Here is a 17,895-nt window from a genome sequence, read left to right on the forward strand (position 1 = left end):
AAACAGTTGCCCCAAGGCGCTTTATATTGTAAGGCAAGGCCATACAATAATTACGGAAAAACCCCAACGGTCAAAACGACCCCCTGTGAGCAAGCACTTGGCAACAGTGGGAAGGAAAACTCCCTTTTAACAGGAAGAAACCTCCAGCAGAACCAGGCTCGGGGAGGGGCAGTCTTCTGCTGGGACTGGTTGGGGCTGAGGGAGAGAACCAGGAAAAAGACATGCTGTGGAGGGGAGCAGAGATCAATCACTAATGATTAAATGCAGAGTGGTGCATACAGAGCAAAAAGAGAAAGAAACACTTAGTGCATCATGGGAACCCCCCCAGCAGTCTAAGTCTATAGCAGCATAACTAAGGGATGGTTCAGGGTCAGATATTGTGCAAATGCAAAAAAGCAGTCCTACATATTTGTTTAATATGTGCATTGAATGACATATCCTGATCAAAAATGACTCCAAGATTTCTCACAGTATTACTAGAGGTCAGGGTAATGCCATCCAGAGTAAGGATCTGGTTAGACACCATGTTTCTAAGATTTGTGGGGCCAAGTACAATAACTTCAGTTTTATCTGAGTTTAAAAGCAGGAAATTAGAGGTCATCCATGTCTTTATGTCTGTAAGACAATCCTGCAGTTTAGCTAATTGGTGTGTGTCCTCTGGCTTCATGGATAGATAAAGCTGGGTATCATCTGCGTAACAATGAAAATTTAAGCCATGCCGTCTAATAATACTGCCTAAGGGAAACATGTATATAGTGAATAAAATTGGTCCTAGCACAGAACCTTGTGGAACTCCATAATTAACCTTAGTCTGTGAAGAAGATTCCCCATTTACATGAACAAATTGTAATCTATTAGATAAATATGAGTCAAACCACCGCAGCGCAGTGCCTTTAATACCTATGGCATGCTCTAATCTCTGTAATAAAATTTTATGGTCAACAGTATCAAAAGTAGCACTGAGGTCTAACAGAACAAGCACAGAGATGAGTCCACTGTCTGAGGCCATAAGAAGATCATTTGTAACCTTCACTAATGCTGTTTCTGTACTATGATGAATTCTAAAACCTGACTGAAACTCTTCAAATAGACCATTCCTCTGCAGATGATCAGTTAGCTGTTTTACAACTACCCTTTCAAGAATTTTTGAGAGAAAAGGAAGGTTGGAGATTGGCCTATAATTAGCTAAGATAGCTGGGTCAAGTCAAGGAAAGAAAGCATCAATGAAACCAAAACATGCTCACATTTAAGAAGCCAAAATCAGAGAATTTTGGCTTTTTTTTTTTTTTTTTTATTACTCAAAGTAATTATTTGATTAGGGGTGGCAGAGTGCCTTAGTGGTTAGTACTGTTGCCTGACATCAACAAGGTTGTGGGATTACTTCCCACCTGGGCTTGTCTGTAGTTTGCATGTTCCCTCCGGGTACTCTGCCTATCTCCCTCTTCCAAAGACATATAGGTTAGGTGAATTGGTGACTTTAAATTGGCCAAAGGTGTCGATGTAAGTGTGAATGTGTTCGTCTATGTGCAGCGTCTTGTCCAGGATTTACCCCACCTCTCACTCTATGTCTGTTTGGATAGGTTCCAGTCCCACCCTGACCCTTGATTGCAGTAAGTCAGAATAGCAAATGAATGAATTAGTCAATTATGAAAATAGTTTGTGATTTACTAGTTGATTATTCATCCATTAACTGATCAACAATAACCTCAAGTATAGAATCGGTAAATATTAAACATCTAGAATCTATCTAGATCCTGACTGGGATGCTTGGGGATGTTACAAAAGATTAAAATGAAATCCTGATTTCTCAAAAAACAATCAGAGGTTTAAAAAATAATACAAATATGTCAGAAAGCATGAACACAGATACACAGGACTGTTCACAATACACTTATCGCTCCCTTGGGATTGTACAATGAAAAAAAGTTGATTATGATGATCAGTTTGGCTTACTAAAAACTGCTCTTAACACGGTATTAAAAATGTTATTTCCATCTTAAATATTTCCCTTCCATTTCAAAGACTTTATGAGTATTGTTGATGCTTATGTGTAGCCTTCCATACATCATGGAACTTTAACTCATGTTTGTAACGTTAAATTTCATATTGTTCTGTTTCGTGCCTTATTGCAAATCACTAAGGAAGAAAAGTGGCACTAAAACATAAGTGTGTCCTATTAAATTTAACCTTCTTGGACTGCGAACCGCAGACGTCCATCTCAACTGGGCGGCCGAGAATGCAGAGTGCCTGTTAATTAGGTGATATGCCTTTTCAGCGAGGTTAACCAATTCTCTGTGTGACTTTTTTATCTCTCTTCTGCCTCGCTCTCTTAAAAAGCTTCCTTGGCAGCTCTTTTCTGTGCTAATAAAGTCCAGCACAGGATCTCTATTGTTACCTGGCCAACAACCATATTGTCTTTGTCGCTACTGTCCTTACATGACACCAAATGAATTTCTCTCCTTCATCCTAACCTTCACACATAATACTTTAGGAAACTATGCAAGTACGTTCACCATTTGACCCCAAAATGAGATTGCTGTGCGAGTCTTGATTTATGCCAAATTATTTCTATCTTTATAAAATCACCATAGGCTGAAAGTTAGGTACTCAACTGTAAGGATATACAAGTTTTTTTCTCCAATATAGCCCCCCATCCCCACCCCTCAAAAAAGTATTGAAACATGAAGACAAAGCCAATTCATTTATTTTTACTCTTCAAAAACAAGAGATTTGGATTTGAGATAAAAAAAAAATAATAATAATAAAGCTAGTGTTTATTTAAAATGTGTACTTATACATATTTGTTCTATTTAAATGTGTTAAAGGACATAGTACACAGCACCATTTGTATTAGGCCACCCAATTGTTGGATGAGCCAAAATATTGGAACAGATACATCTTAAAGTAAAAAAATACACATTGTCATGTTGAAGTACTCAAGATTGGTCTTGAGTGATTCAACATGACAATGCATATCTTTCACTTTAAGATGAATTGTCACGTTGAAGGACTGAAGATCAGTCTTGGTCTTGAGTTCAGTCTTGAGACCACTCTATGTACAGTAGGTCTTGGTCAAGTCTACATTTTTTCTTGGTCTTGTCTTTGTCTCAGACACAGAGGACTCTGAATAATTGACCTCTTCGGATCTGGTAGCTTATGTTGCCTTGAAAATGTATAGAAATTGAGATTGTAAGAACTCTTTTGAGGCTGACAGCTGATACATTTATTCAATAAAAGGCATATCTGTGGTTCATAGTGTTGATCTTGAGTTGGGTTAGTGACTGCATTGTTTCTAACTAAATAGAACGGATTAAATAGCGTGGACAGATTTTATTGTATCTACAATGACAAACTGCTTTTTTTCTTTGAGCATCAGTACAATTACTATATAGTATCATACTTAATGTTAGTTTGCATGTGGGTGTTTTATGGGAATGACCCTTTCAGATCAGTTGTGATTTGGCACTTATATAAAAAGTAAAATACAGTATGAAACATACAACAGTTGAGTGGATCCTTGCCATTTGATTGGTGTTTTGTATGTCACTTAACATGGATTACTCATCCCATTTGTGTTGTGTTGCATTTATAGTGCAAATTTGGTTCCATATACCGTGAAAATTTGGTTCCATACACTTTCTACCATTGCATGCTGCGACCACCGTCCACTAGTGGGGGCGGCGTTTAGCTAAACATGACAGAGTTTGTTTTGATGATGGACAATGATTTGAAGAAGCTACGGTGCAAATTCTTCTTACACACACACACAAAAAAAATCCACTACTTTATACATTGTCTGGAGGCATGAACAGCTGTTAGGATGAAGGTGGGATGAAAAGCTGGAGAAATTTCTGACGTGATGGCAGTCTGTACACAAAGTCAGTGCACGGCATCAGAGACGACATCGTCAGAATTGTTTTTGCAGTTTGACTGAGAACAATTTTGGACTCCTATTTAAAGTTCGTGTCGGACTGTTGATGTCAAAGCACCAGTGACACACACCAAAAGGTAAGTGTCTTTTCTGTTGTTTATAAAATCAAATCAAACGACAAGGATCTATTTTCACTGTTATATAAAGTAAATAATGAAAGTTTTTTCATTCTTTCAATGGAATGACTATTTCAGGTGAAAGCTGGAACGTACCAGTCAACAAGACCTCGTTGAATGGTATGATCCATCTTTCACCTCATGAAATATTCATACCATTGAACTTATAAACATTTTTTTTTTGTATAAAATGTGTCTTGCCATGCCTCTTGCCATTCCTCTTTGTTTTAAATCTGTCTGAACTTCTGAAAGTCTTGGTCTTGTCTGAGTCTCGATAAACTCTGGACATGACTTGGACTCATTCATGGTCTTGACTACAACACAAACATATTTGATTGCTTATCTCTTACTTGCAATAACCGCATCAGTCCTGCGACTCAGTGGCATCCAACAATTTATTTCTTTCTACTTTTCCAGCAGCTTCTTTCAATTGTGTGTTTGTTTTGGTGGAGGTTTTATCGTTGCACTTTCCTCTTCAGGATGTGAAATGCATGCTCAATTGGATTAAAGTCTTGTGATTGACTTGACCAATCTGGAAACTTTAACTCTCCCCACTGCATCAGATGAAGTCAGTTATTCAGTTGGCAGCTCAGTGATTTGGATCACTGTCTTGCGACATGATGCTTCAGACATTTCTCCTGAATAATTTGGAGGCAATTCTGTGTAAAGTGGCAGACAAAAGTTTCCAGCAGACTTCTGAAATCATCCACTGTGACCATCAAAAGTTACTTCATCAATAAACATTTGTCAGCATGTTCCAGAAGGAGTGGCAAAAGCCCAAGTCATCACACTACCTTCACCATGTTTCACAGGTAACCAAATTCAACCAAAATGTATTCATGAAGTGCTTTCAGTATTTAACATGCTTTACCATGTAATACAAAATTATCAATAAAAAGTATTAAAACATGACATCAACACACAAGGACAGCAATAGATAGTACAACATTCGAAACCAGCACTTTTATCATAGTCATACTGTAGATCAGTGGGAGACAAAATAAATTTTAATTTTAAAAAGTTAACCCTCTGGGGTCCGAAGGCATTTTTGGACAGTTCACTCGCCTGGCATAAATGTTTTATTATTGCTGTTAACAGCTCTCCCTGCATCCCACAATCAAGTTTTATGTCTCTTTTTTTCAGGACAACCAGTTCTTTCATAATATATCTGCTTTTGTTGTGTTTTATAAGTGTAATAAAGGTTTACAATCACAAATAACAAAGGAAAAAGTAAAGCGGAAAAATAATTTTCCACACACATTTATTCAAAACACACGGCAAACTATAATAAACAACTGTTTTGACACTTTATGAAGGTAATTTGAGGTCTTGTGTGAAAGACTGTACAACAAAAAAGTTCAAACAATAAACACAAATGCACATTTTGAACAATATATACAAAATGGTCTATGCATTTATGATCCAGTCTGAGGAGCGGCCCCTCTCCCTCACCCCTTGGATATGGTAAACAGTGCTTTACACCAGAGGGAGAGAGTCACAGAGTAATCCAGTAACATTCACATGCAAACTAGTGGAGCAATCCTGACAGTTACACACTCCTTGTTTGAGCACGTGAGATTGTCATGCGAGCCTCTCCATCTGCTTTGAGTTTTGCTGTGCGTAATGGCACAAGGTGCATTGGAGGAGTTAGGGGGTATTCAAATGGGCCAACTAGTAAGATATTACTCCTGAAAATGATCTTTGGTTTATCACGTGAGGTAAATCTGCCCTACAGTTGGATTTTGGAAAACCATGTGATGGTGAACCAATTCCAATTGGACACTCATACTGCGCACGTCATCACACAGCTTCTATGAGGAGTACAAAGATGGCCGACGGTGGATCGAAAGTCCGCAGAGTTAACTTTTCAGCAAAAAAAAGTAAGTTTCTATCTCATATCATTAAAAAGTTACTGATAATTTAGTAAAGCTTGGTCCCAGCCGTCGTATATGACGGCGTCAGCCCCAGAGGTTAATTATTCATACGGTGCATCCGGAAAGTATTCACAGCACTTCACTTTTTCCACATTTTGTTATGTTATGGCCTTATTCCAAAATGGTTGAAATTATTTGTCCCCTCAAAATTATACACACAATACCCCATAATGACAATACGAAAAAAGTTTTTTCTAGTCTCTTCCCTTATCTGTTTGACCTGGCGATTGAGCCACTCGCAATAGCTCTGAGAGCAGAGAGCAATATTAAAGTAATCACTCAGGGAGGTAAATCCCTTAAGGTGTCAGTTTATGCCTACGACCTTTTGCTATATATATTTCACCCAGCAGAATCTGTACCAAAATTATTACATATTCTGGATGAATTTGGTCATCTGTCAGGTTATAAACTTAATTATTCAAAGAGCTTGCTTTTCCCAATTAATGATATAGATAACAACTATTCTATTTTCCCATTCAAACTGGAAAAAAAAAAAAAAACAACTTTATGTATTTAGGGATCAAAATTACTCGCTCGATAGGGGTCTGTACAATCATAAATTTAAGACATTACTAGACAGAATGACTCAAGATTTTAAGAAGTGGTCAGCACTGCCAATTTCTTTAGTGGGCCAAATCAACATTGTGAAGATGACAGTGCTACCCCGATTTCTCTATCTCTTTCAGATGATTCCAGTATTTATACCAAAGATAACATTTCAACAGCTAGATAGGTTAACTGCATCATTTATTTCGAATAATTCAAACCCCAGAATGAAGAAAATATATTTAGAGGTGCCTAAAGAGTCTGGGTTTTGCACTGCCAAGCTTTATTTTCTATTACTGGTCTGCAAATGTTGTAAAATTTTTACATTGGGTATTTACATACAAAAATAAACACAGCATAGAATGGGCAGAAATAGAATTACTAAGTAACTCACTACCTATACTCACCTCCCCACTGCCATATAGTCATAAGATAGAAATAAGAAATCCAGTGGTTAAAGTGTCACTAAAAAATTGGCTCCAGTTCAGATATTTCAGATTAAAACAGGCTAGTTGGTTTGCTACAGTATCAAATAATCCCTTCTTCCCCCTCTCTGTGTTGGATAATGCATTTCAACATTGGCATGGAAAGAGTGACATTTTTCAGTGACTTGTTTACAAATGACACATTCTCCTCATTTGAGAAACTCAGGAAAGACCACAATTTATGCAGCACTCATTTCTTTAGATATTCCCAAGTGCGTAGTTTCACTAAAAAAGCGTTCCCCTCGTTTCGTTACCTGCCACCTAAAAGCCAATTAGACAGCATCTTGGAGCTCGAGGCCTTTGAGAAGAAACAGGTTTCAGCGATATACACTTTGATAAGGGGTTTAAATCATATATCCTGGGAGAAAACTAAAACTGCATGGGAGAGTGATTTGCGGGTGGTGGTATCAGAGGAGGGGTGGAGGGACAGCCTTTCTCAAGTACACACCTCTTCATTATGTGTACACCACGGATTAATTAAATTTAAGGTGTTCCATCGTCTCCACTACTCAAAGGACAAACTTGCCAGAATTTTTCTAACTACAAATTCTGCCTGCCCGAAGTCCAGTAACAGCCCAGCTTCAGTGGGACATATGTTTTGGGCCTGCCCCTCTATAAACAGTTACTGGGGCAGTATTTTTGAGGTATTCTCTCATATGTGCAAAAAGACCATTGTTCCGGATTTCCACACAGCCATTTTCGGCATAGCCCCCGCGAATTGTAATGTCACAAATTTACAGGTGAATGCTTTGGCATTTGCTTCATTACTTGCTCGCATACTGATTCTTTTTAACTGGAAGGCAACGAAACCCCCATCGTTTCTACAGTGGTTGAAGGAGGTGCTTTCCTTTCTGCATCTGGAAAAGCTCAGATACAAGACAAGCAAAAGAAGCAAGGACTTTTCTGCGACCTGGAGTTCTTTTATGGACGGCATCAAACTTTCCCCTTACAATAAGTACTCTGCTTATTTAGAGGCAATTGTTCTATTTCCAAGAATTTATGTGAAATAATACTGTTTATTAAAAAAAAAAAAAAAAAAACTAAGAAATCACATGTACATAAGTATTCACAGCAAAACTGAGTTCATGTGCATCCTCTTTAACACAGATTTTTTTTTTTTTTTGAGATTCTTTTAAATTTAGCCTTTGTCATTAAGCACAAAATTGAGCTGAGGTGCCTCCTGTTTCCACTGATCATCCTTGAAATGTTTCTACAGCTTCATTGGAGTCCACGTGGGGTAAATTCAGTTGATTGGACATGGTAGAGAAGCTTGAATCTTCGACTGAACTGGGTTGCTTGACGTGAGGATGTTTTGCTTCAAATCACAGAAGCTTCCTCAGCTGAAATTCTTGCTCTGGTAGTCTGACTTCTGTCTTGACTCTTGTAGAGAAGAATAAACCAGAAGCCAACAAAAGCTGGAGTTTTTAACCTAACCAGACCCCTCCTACTGAGAGGCTGACTGTTATAGGCTAGTGACTAAACAATAGCTCTAATTAGCACCTATTGTGCTCTAGTTAGCACTCTCTTAATGATGGGATGGAAGCCTCCCCTGATGGCTCCCTTGACGACTCTCCTGATGATGTGAATGGCTCATTACCATGAACAAAAGACTGAAACTGCTTTGACCTGAGTACCCCATTGTAAACAGGGGACAAAGCGTGTCTGAGACCCGCCCCCCGGTTAAGGCTGGGTTTCAACTGTTTTACAAAGAATGCTTCCTTGACACCTCTCTCAAACCATTTCTTCTCTCTGGCTAAGATTTTAACTTCCTTGTCCTCAAACATGTGGTTAGTGTCTTTCAGGTGGAGAACTGCCGACTGAGGTCCACTAGCGACCTCTCTGCGGTGCTGGTATAGCCTCTTGTTTAAAGGTTGCTTAGTCTCACCTATGTAGTGTTCATTACAGTTTTCCTGACATCTGATATAATACACGACATTGCTCTGTTTGTAACTAGGGATCCTGTCCTTAGGGTGAACTAATTTCTGTCTCAAGGTGTTAACCGGTTTAAAGTAAACTGGGATTTTGTGCTGTCTGAAGATCCTCTGTAGTTTTTCCCCTACTCCTGCTAAATAAGGGAGAGACACTCCTCTTCTTCTTGTCTCCGTCTCCTGTCTATCTGGTCTCTTTGTTTTCTGGGACTTCTGCACTTTGTCCAGGGACCATCGTGGGTACCCACATACTGTGAGGGCTTTCCGTACAAGTTGTTGTTCTTTAGTCCTTCCCTCTGCAGTTGTGGGCACCTGTAGGGCTCTGTGTTGAAGAGTCCTGATGACCCCGAGCTTGTGTTCAAGGGGGTGGTTTGAGCCAAAGAGCAGATATTGGTCAGTGTGAGTGGGTTTTCTGTAAACCTCTGTCTGGAGCTGCCTGTTCTCTCCAATCGTAACATCACAGTCCAAGAAAGCTAAATGGTTGTTTCTGGCATCCTCACGTGTGAACTTGATATTGGAATCCACCGAATTGATGTGTTCTGTAAAGTCCTCGACCTCCTGTTGCTTGATTTTAACCCATGTGTCATCGACATATCTGAACCAGTGACTGGGAGAGATGCCCGTGAACGATGTCAAGGCTGTCTTCTCCATTCGCTCCATGTACAGATTGGCCACAATGAGGGATACCGGAGACCCCATCGCACAACCATGGATCTGCCTGTAGTAATTCCCCATAAACAGGAAATACGTGGTGTTAAGACAGATCTCCAAGAGTTGGCAGATGTGGTCTGGTGTGAGTTTGGTCCTTTCAGGTAGAGACACATCCTCCAGCAGTCTCTGCCTCACAGCTGAGATGGCCTCAGCGGTGGGGATGCAGGTGAAAAAACAAAGTCACATCAAATGACACCATAGTTTCATCTGCCTCCAGCTACAGGTCCTTGATCTTGTTCACAAAATCTTGTGTGTTCTCCACATGGTGGTCTGAGTTACCCACTAGAGGAGCCAAAATCCACTTGAGGTGCTTGGCCAAATTGTATGTGATGGAATCTGTGCTACATACAATAGGCCTGAGTGGCACGTCCTGTTTGTGGATTTTGGGCAGTCCATAGATGCATGGAGTGGTGTCCCCCGGGTACAGTCTGTAGTATGTCTGCCTGTCGATGAGTCCCCCTTTCTCCAGGTTTTGGAGGTAGCTAATGATTTTCTTCTTATAGCCACTCGTGGGGTCTCTCTTCAGACGTTCGTATGTACTGGAGTCACTGAGCAAGTGACTCCAGTACATCAAATGACACCATAGTTTCATCTGCCTCCAGCTACAGGTCCTTGATCTTGTTCACAAAATCTTGTGTGTTCTCCACATGATGGTCTGAGTTACCCACTAGAGGAGCCAAAATCCACTTGAGGTGCTTGGCCAAATTGTATGTGATGGAATCTGTGCTACATACAATAGGCCTGAGTGGCACGTCCTGTTTGTGGATTTTGGGCAGTCCATAGATGCATGGAGTGGTGTCCCCCGGGTACAGTCTGTAGTATGTCTGCCTGTCGATGAGTCCCTCTTTCTCCAGGTTTTGGAGGTAGCTAATGATTTTCTTCTTATAGCCACTCGTGGGGTCTCTCTTCAGACGTTCGTATGTACTGGAGTCACTGAGCAAGTTGTTGATCTTGGCCTCGTAGCCCGATGTGTTCAGGACCACTGTGCATCTGCCTTTATCCGCTTGCAGGATAAGATGCTTTGGTCCTTCTGCAGTGCTGCCAAAGCTTTCTGTTCTTCTCCTGTGATGTTGGACGGAGGAGGCTTAGCACTGTTAAGCACTGCTGTGACTCTTAGACGGAGGTCCCCAGCTTCTGACTCTGACAAACTGTTATGTTTAATGGCTGACTCTACTGCAGTGATGTAATCTACTGTCGGTATATGTTTAGGGGTCACTGAGAAATTTAGTCCTTTAGTGAGCACATCCTTTTCTGTCTGTGTAAGAACCCTGTCTGACAGATTCTTTACCCAGTTTTCCCTGTTGTCACTAATTTGTCTGGGTGTATCTTTAAAACTACTCCCCCTGAAAGTACGCCTTTTCTGCACTAAAAGGTTGTGAAACTTCCTGATTTGCTGCTCCTTACTTTTTAAATGCTCAGCCATTTGAATTTTAACTATGAACTTTGTGATCTTATTATGGGCCTCTTCCCCCACTAAGGTTTCTAACCTTTTGTAAAGACTATCAAGATTATTTTGGAGGTCTATTATTTTAAAATGAAGCCTTCTAATTCTAAGACCCAAAATCCTCCTAAGGTAACTGTGCTGGATCTTTTCTGCTGTGTGACCTGCTTGTAGTGCCTTTTGCTTCATGCATTTGGGAATAACATTGTTTTGTTTGCATCTTAGGTTAAATCTTAATTGGTTTCTAAAGTTAGCTATCGTTTTAGCAGTCCTTTCCAGCTTACGTACCAGTGCCAGGGCATCATGCCCACAGTTGGTCGTAATGTTTCTGTGTAGTCATTCACGTCACGTTTCATGAGTCATTCACATCATCAGGAGAGTCATCAAGGGAGCCATCAGGGGAGGCTTCCATCCCATCATTAGGAGAGTGCACAATAGGTGCTAATTAGAGCTATTGTTTAGTCACTAGCCTATAGCAGTCGGCCTCTTGGTAGGAGGGGTCTGGTTAGGTTAAAAACTCCAGCTTTTGTTGGCTTCTGGTTTATTCTTCTCTACAAGAGTCAAGACAGAAGTCAGACTACCAGAGCAAGAATTTTAGCTGAGGAATCTTCTGTGATTTGAAGCGAAACGTCCTCACGTCAAGCAACCCAGTCCAGTCGAAGAGTCAAGCTTCTCTACTATGGAAACCACCTGGACCACTGAGAGCCTACACAGAAACATTGATTGGACATGATTTGGAAAGATATAGACCTGTCTACATATAAGGTCCCACAGTTGACAGTGCATGTCAGAGCACAAACCAAACATGAAGTCAAATAAATTGTCTATAGACCTCCAAGACAGGATTGCCTTGATGCACAAATCTGGAAAAGGGTACAGAAACATTTCAGCTGCTTTGAAGATCGCATTGAGCACAGTGGCCTCCACCATCAGTAAATGGAAGCAGTCCGAATCCGCCAGGACTTTCCATAGAGTTGGCTGCCCATCAAAATTCAGCCATTGGGGGAGAAGGGCCTTAGACAGGGAGGTGACCAAGAACCTGAGGGTTACTTGGTCAGAGCTTCAGCATTCCTCTGTGGAGAGAGGAGAACCTTCCAGAAGGACTCTCTTCAGCAATCTATCAATCAGGCCTATGTGGTAGAGTGGTCAGATGGAAGCCACTCCTTAGTAAAAGGCACATGGCAGCCCACCTAAAGTTTGCCAAAAGGCACCTGAAGGACTCTCAGACCATGAGAAACAAGATTCTCTGGTCTGATGAGACAAAGATTGAATTCTTTGGCGTGAATTCCAGGCGTCATGCCTGGAGAAAACCAGGCACCATGTTTTTCAGCAAGAGGAACTGGGAAACTAGTCAGGATTGAGGGGAAAATGAATGCAGCAATGTACAGAGACATCCTGGATGAGAACTTGCTCCAGAGCACTCTTGACCTCAAACTCGGGCAACGGTTCATCTTTCAGCAAGACAATGACATTAAGCACTCAGCCAAGATATCAAAGCGATGGCTTCAAGACAAATCTGTGAATGTCCTTGAGTGGCCGAGCCAGAGCTCAGACCTGAATCTCATTGAACATCTCTGGAGAGATCTAAAAATGGCTGTGCACCGACACTTTGATAGAGTTTGCTTGTCTAATATGGCTGATAAACTGTCCTAAAGACTTTGTCCTAAAGACTTTGGAGCCCAATAAGCAAAGGCTCTACAAGCTGAACACGTCCTAAAGGCCTTTTTATGCTTCTACTATTCCATAACTCCATGGCCATGCAAATGCTTTGAAGCATTCCTAAACCTTTTGAACCTCCTTGAGGTTGGTTGGTGTCACAATGCAGTTCACCGAACAGTAGGGGGTGCAATGTTTTTTTGTGGAGACAGGCCTGCTATCCCATGATGTCTATGGTCATGAAAGTCTTTGATTGTGAAACTGGAAAAGTGAGATTCCAGAAATGATGTAGTTAGAAGACCAAGAACAGCCTTAGAAGACCAATAACAGCCCATGCAGTCTCCATTGTCTTGATGTGTACTTACAATTTTTGGGAGGTGCATGTCAATCTATGGAGAGGGGCTTGGAGGGGGTTGGTAGTGATGCAGAGGGCCCTGCCTGGCTACAGAGATGTGGGTACAGAGGAGCATAAATCTTCCAGTCAGCACCCTGACAGTACACGGCACATGCCAGCACACACAGCTCAGTAGGATCAGCTTAATAAAGAGAAGCACAACGATTTAATATTTTGACTTTAGCAGAACTGTGAAGTCAGCCCTCATGTGGACAAGGAACCAGTGAAGAGAAGCCAGCGCTGGGATTATCACACTGTCTTTTAGACAATGTTGCTCTGTTTGTTTCCCAGTGCCACCAAAGGGCTTTTTTGATTCCCACCACACTTGCTATGTGGATGAAGGGTGATGACAAAATTGCCCTTAAAGAGTATATTTGGGCAACTGTTCAAAGTTGTTGTGGATAAAGATCAAAATTTTGGCTTGTCTATTTGTTCCTAATTCCTCCCTGATCCTTTTGGCCATTTTCCATGAAATGTGATATTTGAATAATGCTAAACCACAGAACTACCCTTAAAGGGTTCGTTTTGGCAATGGTCAAGGTCATAAGTGTCAAAGGTCAAAATGTATTTTTTTTTCACCTCCACTGTGGTGTCTACCAACTTCAGCACACAGGTGGATTCTGTAATGAAATTCAAAATTTGCCAAAGGTTAGTCATTGCAAATTTGATTGTTGACCTACTCCTCTCAGGTCTTTTTTGCTGATTTCTACCACATTTTCTTTGTTAATGAAGGTTGACCCTGAAACTGCCCTTAATTAGTTTTAGCAAAGGCCGTTGTCATTGGGGTTAAATTTTGTCATTTTGTGCCTGCAGGGATTGGTCTCTACTCCATCCCAGAGGATTTGAGGCATTAACCTGAGGCATATGCCTGGGATCTCTGGCTGTGGCCATCTGATGCCACTGTTACATCTCCTCATGGATGGTACCTCATAGGGCAGGGGTGGGCTCTTGATGGGTGTTGTCTGGGGAGTCCGTTTTCCCCCTGAGCGCTCAGAAATGATGGAGAAGGTGGGGGCCCCTTCTGTGCAGCTGGAGTCAGTGTGTGCCTGACACCAGTGTCCGGGGTAGGCCTTCTCATCGGCTCTGATGCAGGGGGATGCAGTGATGCTGAGGGGTTCTTCTGGCTTGTGTGTGGTGAGTGGCTCCAGGCAGGCACCATCTCACTCTCTCTGCCAGGTTTGGGTCCTCTCTGGTGGTCAGGCCGGGGGTCTGTGTCCTGTACTCAGTCTTACACCATGGGTTTACTCCTGCTTCTGGGCTTGTTGGGTGCACCATTTCTAGTAGTGGCTGGTCTGTGTTCTTAATGGTCATCACTCACCACCTGGTTCTGGTGTAGTGCATGTCTTCTCCTATATTGGTGAGGTGCTCTGTGGCATGTGGTACTGACCATGAATTCAGACCCCTATCACTACTCTCTGACTGAATCAGTCTAATCATTGTGATCTTACACAGTTTAAAAAAGGGATTCCTAGTCACCTCTCTTATATGTAAATCAAAAGACAGATACTGGTCAAAAGTCACACCAGGAGTTTAAGGTGGTCACAGTCACCAAGAGAAAGTGTAAAATAATCAACTAAATGTTGATTACTATCAAATTACTATCCTCTCAGTTTATCAGCATTCAGATGTAGAAAATTAGATGACATTCAGTTTTTCACTGCAGCCACAGAGGCCTCCAACTTGGCAGCATTGGACACATGATCTGCAAAACAGGTATGTACATCTGTATATCATCAACATGGCAGTGGTAATTGATACCATGACTGTGTAATCTGGCCAAGTGGTGCTGAATATAAACAGAATAGCAATGGGCCCAGGGCCAACCCTGAGGTACCACATACTTCCCTCTGTAAAATTCAGACACATAGCCCTATTCTGATCATTTATACACATTACTCGGTCTAAATCACATATTTAAAGTGTATATGAAGTGTGCCCAACTCCACGCTGATATTTCCAAATTGTATAATGTAAGCGCAAAGTCAGACAAGGTACACAGGGGTTGTGTTTTAGCTCTTAATTAATCCTCTGGGTGTTGTGGAGTCAGGTGTGCTAGCACCTGGTACACTGCAAGTTAGATGATGGACTCAAATGGGACATTTTGTGCTTTGTATTTTTTCATTTGTGTTTAATTTTTACTTCATTTTAATTTGTGTTTTCAGTTCAGTGTAGAGGCAGAGCATATGCACATTGTAAAGCCTCTTATTTGGCATAACTGAAAATTGTGATGTATAAATAACAGAAAAAAAACCTGTGCACTTATCTTTAGATGACATTTTTGGTGGTCTACTGCATAATTGTATTCGGCTGCACTAAAACAGCAATGTACCAACAATGCGCCTGACCACACCTCATTTTCAGGGAAACATCCCCTTGTGCACACAAATGAGTGCAAGTACACTTAATGATTATACAACGTCAATGCCGTGCATGAATTTCACAAGTTCAGCTAAAAACTAACATGATACTCTGTGTAAGATTGATCCATGGTGTTATTATAAAAACACACTACAATCAGACTGTCAGGTAAGCCCTCAGCTATGAAAGAATGAGTTGAAAAATAAAATAATTGCCATGTCTCCAGCAGTACACTGGATTGTACTATAATAATATAATGCAATGCTAAAATACCCTCAGCTGTGTAAGTATCAAAATAGGAAACAGAATGTGACCTTTTGACCTCTAAAAATAGGTCATATCATGATGCTTGCACCACCATGCTTCACTGTCTTCACTGTGAACTGTGGCTTGAATTCAGAGTTTGGGGGTCATCTCACAAACTGTCTGCAGCCCTTGGACCCAAAAAGAACAATTTTACTCTCATCAGTCCACAAAATATTCCTCCATTTCTCTTTAGGCCAGTTGATGTGTTCTTTGGCAAATTGTAACCTCTTCTGCACATGTCTTTTATTTAACAGAGGGACTTTGTGGGGGATTCTTGCAAATAAATTTACTTCACACAGGCGTCTTCTAACTGTCACAGCACTTACAGGTAACTCCAGACTGTCTTTGATCATCCTGGAGCTGATCAATGGGTGAGCCTTTGCCATTCTAGTTATTCTTCTATCCATTTTGATGGCTGTTTTCCATTTTCTTCCATGCGTCTCTGTTTTTTTTGTCCATTTTAAAGCATTGGAGATCATTGTAGATGAACAGCCTATAATTTTTTGCACCTGTGTATAGGTTTTCCCCTCTCCAATCAACTTTTTAATCAAACTACGCTGTTCTTCTGAACAATGTCTTGAACGTCCCATTTTCCTCAGGCTTTCAAAGAGAAAAGCATGTTCAACAGGTGCTGGCTTCATCCTTAAATAGGGGACACCTGATTCACACCTGTTTGTTCCACAAAATTGATGAACTCACTGACTGAATGCCACACTACTATTATTGTGAACACCCCCTTTTCTACTTTTTTTTTACTAATAGCCCAATTTTATAGCCTTAAGAGTGTGCATATAATGAATGCTTGGTCTTGTTGGATTTGTGAGAATCTACTGAATCTACTGGTACCTTGTTTCCCATTTAACAATAACAAATATACTCAAAACCTGGATTAATCTTTTTAGTCACATAGCACTACTATTATTCTGAACACTACTGTATAATAGCAGTAGGAATGACACCACTTGAAATGTGTTTGACAAATATCCCACAATATTTGTCTGATGATAAGGATTACAAAAAGGTGTAGTTTGGACTATCTATGATTGATTTTTGTAATAAAAATAGCAAATATAATGCAATGCTAAAATACCCTCGGTGGTATGAATACAAAATCGGAAACCATTTGACCTCTTAAAATACATCAAGATTAGCCAACTCTGAACTTGTCCAAGGTCTGTGTCTGAAGAACGCTTCCTGTGAACTTGAAGACCCCGACAGTAGTAGGATTGGATTTATGCTGAGTACAGACAGACGGACGGATGGACGCAAAGCCTTCCCAATACCCATTGGCCATATATTGGCCTCGGGTTCAAGACTCAAAAAATAAAGTTGCTCCAATTTGGTGAAAAGGGATGCAAATTACTGGCTGATCCAATAGGATAAAACATTTTTTTAATAGTTCTGTTTTGAATGCTTGGTCTTCAAATTAAACAGCAAACAAGATTGACATCTACTGATTCTATAACATGTGGTATAGCTAACTACGTAACATGATAACTAAACATAACAGATCGTACAAACTATTCATTTTTTAAATCCCATTACCTGAACTATTTGTATCACTAACAAAACTGGAGCAACCATTTTTTTTGACCCATGCACAAATTGAAAATGGCCTTTTTGTTTTTACCCTGTAACTTCATACCATTCAGTCATAGATTGTCCAAACTATACACTTTTTACAATTAAATAATGTGGTTGACTTGTCAATATGATTGAAGCATTTTTGAATGTCACTATTTCACTGCATACAGGTACACCTCTCATGGCCAAGACTAGGAAGTCATTGAAAGCTTGGATGTTTGTCGTGATCCAGGTACACCAGAAACTGAGTGGTACAGTACGTCTTCAACATTCCAAAAGTAGATTTAATAGTGTCACCAGCAGAAATTGAGTGTTTCCACACACGGTACCTGTGAAGAATGTTTCTTTAAGTTGCACAGTAGGATTTCAAATGCCATGAGTGCCAGCTTTCATTAAACTCTCATGGATTACCTTCTGGGAAGGGTTATGTGTCAAATATAGTCAAACCAATCATTGGCTTCACTCGCTTGCATGCTTGTATTCCCTTCTCACTCTCCCAGAAATC

The 17,895-nt window shown here is 40.6% G+C and overlaps 1 protein-coding gene and 1 long non-coding RNA gene across 3 annotated transcripts in view; both read right to left on the reverse strand.

Annotated features, from left to right (window-relative positions):
* LOC117514918 (FERM and PDZ domain-containing protein 4-like) overlaps nucleotides 1-17,895 on the reverse strand; it is a 200,343-nt gene that overhangs the window by 62,255 nt on the left and 120,193 nt on the right. The window lies entirely within an intron of this gene.
* LOC117514936 lies at nucleotides 908-16,852 on the reverse strand. The gene is made up of 3 exons (XR_004561983.1): nucleotides 16,785-16,852; nucleotides 4,204-4,210; nucleotides 908-919 (listed from the first exon to the last, which is right to left on the reverse strand). It is a non-coding gene; the product is annotated as an uncharacterized LOC117514936 (long non-coding RNA).

Source organism: Thalassophryne amazonica, chromosome 1 (genome assembly GCF_902500255.1).
Source record: "Thalassophryne amazonica chromosome 1, fThaAma1.1, whole genome shotgun sequence".
Taxonomy (NCBI): Eukaryota; Metazoa; Chordata; class Actinopteri; order Batrachoidiformes; family Batrachoididae; genus Thalassophryne; species Thalassophryne amazonica.